At 32.8% G+C, this 6277-nt stretch overlaps 1 pseudogene; it reads right to left on the bottom strand.

The window, feature by feature from the left end:
* Positions 1–2406: 2406 nt before the first annotated feature.
* The window catches only part of LOC101495721 (uncharacterized), an 8932-nt pseudogene continuing 5061 nt past the window's right edge, over positions 2407–6277 (bottom strand).

Genomic DNA, 6277 nt, shown 5'->3' on the forward strand with positions numbered 1-6277 from the left:
CGGTAAGAAGCTATTAATCACACACTTGATCTCATACCTGCACACTTAATGAAAATGTCAATGTATTAAATTATTCCCAAAAAAAAAAAAATTTATTATCATCAAAATTCAGTGAGGGACATATTTCTTCAAATCAACTTGGTTCCAACATAAATTTCATTAGGGTCCAAATTATGAGCATTCCTATTATGAATTAAAATTATTTAGGCAATGAGAGAAGTAATGAATGATTCAAGTTTTGGGAAGCTAGAGGAAATAAGCGGTGTGAAGAAAGCCAGATCTAGAGGAATGGTGGATGTTGCAAGTTTAGAGTGAACGGGGGTTGAGGTAGGAGCAAATGAGTATTCCAAAGATGTATGAGAGGCTAAGTCAATAACAACTTGACCTGCTATCTCAACTGCTTGGTGGAAAGGATTCACAAGCGTGTGTGAGGTAGGTCAAAGGCATGTGATGAGAGGGTAGGTGTAACGAAATGGTAAAGTAGGTAGGTGTTTGTGGAGGGTTAGTGTGAGTACTTGGTGGTGTTTGGGTTCGAATGTTGTTCTTGAGAAGGAAGGGTATGATTTATATCAGAAGGTAGCAAAATGTGATGTTAAGGCTACTTCAAACATTTCATCTGAGGTATCAAACACAAAGTCAGAATTAGAGGGTGAAAGTGTATTAGGTTCAGGGTCAGGAAGAAGTGCAGCTAAGTTGGGTTTTGGGTAGATGGTGTGGGGGGTTCTTGTTATGGCTATTCATTACTACTAGCATTACCATGATTATCACAGAGAATAGTTTTCTCAGGGTTGAATATTACATTATGCTTCTTCCTCAGAGTGAGGTTTGCTTCTTCCTCATTGGCGTTTGTATTTTCTTCGTCATCCTCCTCATTGGCCCAAACACCGTACTTGACATTTCTCCGTCTTTGTTAGTGTCATCGAATCTCCAAAATTCCTTGACTAGAATGTCTAGTTGATCAAGGTTGCAAGTCATGGTAGGAACATAAGAGACTTTATTAAGTGTAGGGTTTGAGGATGAACTTGAAGTCATGGAATGCAAGAGAGATTTAGAGATTTTCTTAGTGAGTTTCAAAGTTTGAAAGAGAGAGAGAGAGTGAGTGAGGAGAGAGAGAGAGCAAAAGTTTGGCAATACATAAGAATTGTGAGTGATTGTGAGCAAAAAGATATAATAATGAGAGAAAAATTGTTAAACGAAAAAGATAGTTTAAGGTCAGTAAGATAAATTAATGAAAAAGATATAAACTCCAATTTTTTGTGATATATCATAGTTTTTTTTTTTCCTTTCTTTTTTGTAACTTTTAAACATATTATAGCTATTTTATAAATAGTGAAATAGTCAAAATTAACATTATCATGATTAAATAATTTTACTTTAATAATTTTATCAAATAATAATTATGAGAGAAATTATTTTTATTATGATTATTATTATTATTATTATTATTATTATTATTATTATTATTATTATTATTATTATTATTATTATTATGTAAAAAAACCTTTGGTAAAATTAAGAGAATTGAAGAAGTTAATTTTAGTATTATATTTGTTGATAATTTGAATTGTTTTATTAATTTGTCATTAAAGAGAGAGAATTTATTTATGTTTTGATTATAGTATTTATTACACATTGTGGAAGTGTAACATAATTAGGTAATGATAAGTAAATAAGTAACTAATGCAATTGAAAGATGGAAAAGATGCCTTATAAAAAGAGATAAACCAAATCTTAAGAGGGTCTTATATTTAAAGACGGAGAAATATTGTTTATTATCATTGAATAATATGCACATATATAATTAACAAAAATTAAAAATAAAAATAAAAATGGATTTTGTAACTTACACTGAACTACATTATTATTTTAATAAAAAGAATTAGAGGGAATGAGAATTTTTTAGAGTTGACGATATAAGCACATAGTTTGCATATATAGTGATAGTCATAGTGATATTGTCATACAGGCACAATGCTTAAATAAAGTTTACCCAAGCTTAGAATAAACAGATGGATATAGAATACAAGCTGAATGCCCGATTGCTCCAATTTGAGGAAGGTATTGACTATTTCCGTAATTAAGATTATTCTCTTTTATGGTAAACAGATTGTGTTGAGACATTACTCCTCCACCATACTAAACGAGTAAACTCTAAGAACAAAGTCATACACATAATCAACATCTAACAACCATCTTATCAATATCTTCCAAACGAGGTCCCGGACAAAAGTGATACCCGAAAATGCACACAAGCAACATTATTATCTCTTTTTTTTCTTTTTCTTATTGGGATATTAGAAGCTGGCCTGTATAAGCTTGAAGGAAGTGTTTTGCTGGGGGATATAAATGTTATCTCACCACAAATCTGTATAATTTTGTTATGTAATACAGAGAATTCACTTCGAATTATTCAAAGATATAAATTACATTGATTATATTAATCTCTAGAGTACATGACATTAGAACAAATTTGACTGATACAATACACATTTCATAGACATCCCATAATTTCAATCATCGTCAAAACAATATGACAAAAATTATGTTTTGCAAGCAATCTCATATTTGCTTGGAATATATAGAGAAAATCATCCCCCAATCAATAGTGTCAGAATAAGATGAGCAACTCAGCCACCTTTATAATACAACATGCACAATTAATGTGAAGCTTCGGTAAATGAACTCAAGGAGCTTATCAAAGACTCGTATACCTGTATTCCCTTCATGTACACAGTATCTCGTAAATGCTGCATGTGAAAGCCACGAGAGTCAAAAAAAGTATATAATATAATAGAGGAAACAATCATCTTGATTCTTAAATATGTGATATAGTATCATTATAGTCTCTAAATGTACTGAAACGTCAAAACATCCCTACAAGTATATTATGTTAATACTTTCATGGACCAAATTGACAAATAGAAGATACATTCCATGACCAAACTAACTAACAGAAGACACATTTAAAAACAAACTAACTGACTAGAGAAAAATATATTTGAGGATGTTTTTATAATTTTGAAACATTCAAACACTATAGTAACAATGTCTGACATATACAATGACCTAAACAACTGTTAACTCTAAAGTAAAAGAGTTCATGCAAAATTGAATAAGAGTTAAACAAAATAACTAAGAATTAGCAAAGTTGTTTAACCTCGTTGTGATCGTGAAGCAAGATGGGAGTGTTTTTCATTGGGGAGAAACCAAGTACTGGAATCCCTTTCTGTCTAATATATCGAGCATCTGTTGTGGATGCAAGAATTTCAGGCCTCGAAAGTTTCTCACCAGCTGAGGTTATAGCCTGCTTGAAAACTAACCACCATGGATTCGAATCATTAGTCGCGGTCATTAAAGGACGGCCCAAGTAGTCTCTGATGGGTCCTTTTTCTTTAATCTGCAATATTTGGTTTGTCGAGAAATTTAATTAACAAAAGAACCATGATTTCATTAAATATTTGATGGTTTCTTATTTACATATGTTTCTAAACAAAAATCATTGAGAAAGAATAAATTTGTTCTGCCATTAGTAGATACACGTGATGATAACTAATAGTATAAAATCTAATAGTACAAAGGAATAGAATAAGACATGACATATAAAAGAGCTCATAAGCTCTTATACATTGATCTATTATTTCATATAAGATTGTTTTTCCTGAGTTTATGATTCGCACATTTTATGATAACCAGTCCTAATGGTATTGATTTAAAAACACCATTTAGTTTACAAACATGAGTATTGTCTCATATACTACTACTATGATGGTGTTTTCTAATCAGATATATTATCTCGACACAAAAAAGTTGACATCATATATCGGACACCGTATAAAATATACTCTAAACTAGTGTATTTTCCTCATCATCATCACCCAAGGAAAGAGAAAATTTTAATATGGCGTGTGATGTCAGAATTTGTGTCCAAAATCCTGTGTTTTCTATTCTACCACTTGAAATTTGTTGTTCTCTCCCCACATTGTTCAACAGTAAGCTCTGCCATAAGTGTCAGTGAGGAGGTTGGATTCTGCTCCTTGCAGACATCAAGAGGGTAGCAGTGGTCCAGAAAAGCAGAGTCGGTGGTCATTGTAGTGGCAGACAACTTCAGTGTCAAAACTCAACAATGCTGCCCCAAAAAGCAGTTCAGGGCGGTGGTCAAAATGTAAGCTCAATAATTGGTGAAACAAGGGGAGATGACAAGTGGCCAGTGAAAGAGTTGAAAGTTGAGCGCAAGAATAATATCTTTTCAGATCATAATCGAATAACCAATTTAACCTGACAGCTTATGCTACTTTTTTAAAATCGGAGAAAAAATAAATTATTGTTAATTAAAGTAGCACTAATGATCATTTTACAACTGTTCTGAAGCAGATTTGAACTGTGTCCCTGTAAGTTAATGCTATCATGATATATGATAGTAGTATAAACAAATCCAGTCAAACCTTTTTTGTACTTTTGTGATTTTGCAGTACTAGAAAAAAAATTCTATATACTGGTCAAGTAGGACACAACCCCCAATGGAGATGCATTTCATCTATCTCTCTCAAGTGTGTCCCTTATTGTGTTACACAATGAAAACCTAATTCTAATGATTTCCACCTCATTCTTTGTAACTTGGTAATGTTTAATCTGTTTCGGATCTATATCCCATTTGTTGCAAAGGCCTTATAACCACCAACTTACCATGAAGTGAGACGAGAGAAATATCTGAGTGAATGAAACCAATTTGCTTGCTCTTTTAGCATTCAACCTGTTCCTCTTTAAATTCCTAATATAGCTATACGTGCTCCAATTCGGTTCATCTGAGGAATTGGTAATTCGTAGAAATTTATGCTTTTTCTAGCTACCTCTGAAGATTGTGGAGTTTGAGTCATCAAAAGATCACCAATCAATAGCATCTATCGTTGCCTGCATGCTTAAACTTTGAACTGCAACAATAGCATAAAGGCCTTTATCTGAGCCAAATATTATAAACTGCTCATAGAATCAACTTATTCCATCTAAAAGCATAGTTTCCCCCCATCATTTTATAATCAACAATATCCTTGTTTTCTTAAAGCCACATTCATTGGTTCACCAAGCACATTGTTAACGCTTACATATATCTCACCCATTTTCAGTCCTTCCCATAGCGAAATTTGACCAACAAACACATAGACAAAAGGAGGAGAGACAACAATAAGAGCTTGAATATTATTGATAATAATTTTATGCTAACTTGATTACAAAAAGACTCAATACTAATCTCTATTTATCGAGATACATAGACTCAATCCTAAATCAAGAACAAATCATAATAATAATAAGATGCTCTAAGATATCTCTATGATAGGAAATAACTCAAAACACTCTAATATAATGTAAAAGATATTATAAGATATTTTCTAAAACTGAAAACAGATATGGGACCAGGAAGGAAAACCCTATTTGGACGAATGAAACAACGTTCTGGAAGGCGGACTGACACACCTGTGGTCGAGGTTGTAGGCAGGGGATGTGGGATGAATGCGGCGGCTCTTGGAGGCGCATGAGCGCAAATGGATCAACTTTGGCCTGAAAAATCTGGGTAGTGTAGATTGGGAGATTCCGCATACAATGGAAGTGGTTATGTCGGAAAACTTGCTGCAAAACTTTTCCAGCAGCAGCAGCGATGATTGTGGGCAGAAGTGAAGTTGTAGGATTTTAGTTAAAAGGAGGAGAAAAAATAATAAGAGCTTGAATGTTATTGATAATAGTTTTATACTAACTTGATTACAAAAGACTCAATACCTAATCTCTATTTATAGGAATACATAGACTCAATCATAAATCAGGAATAAATCATAATAATAATGAGATATTCTAAGATATCTCTATGATTATAAATTGTTCTTAGAAAATAACCGAAGTTACTGTAATATAATATATAAGATATTTTCTAATATTCTGACATTAACGTTTACTTATATCTCACCTGTTATCAGTCCTTCCCCTAGGACGAAGCAAACTATAATGAAGTACAAATCTATAATTTTGTTATATCAAAGAGACTTCAATTGGAAAAAGAAACTAGGACGAAGCAAAATAATGAAGATATTACCTTTTACTAGTGCATGTCGAAGGTGCGCTGGCCACTAGTGGAAGGGAAACAACAATTTATCCTGGTTCTTGGTTTTTTAAGGTACTCTCTTTTTGTTTGGATATAAAAAAGATTGCAATCAAAGTGAAAAGAATTGTGGTGATGCGGAAAAATCCCAATAGTGTTTTATCGTCCCTCCAAAGCCCTGCCCACTCTTTC

Source organism: Cicer arietinum, chromosome 2 (assembly GCF_000331145.2).
Source record: "Cicer arietinum cultivar CDC Frontier isolate Library 1 chromosome 2, Cicar.CDCFrontier_v2.0, whole genome shotgun sequence".
In the NCBI taxonomy this organism is placed as follows: Eukaryota; Viridiplantae; Streptophyta; class Magnoliopsida; order Fabales; family Fabaceae; genus Cicer; species Cicer arietinum.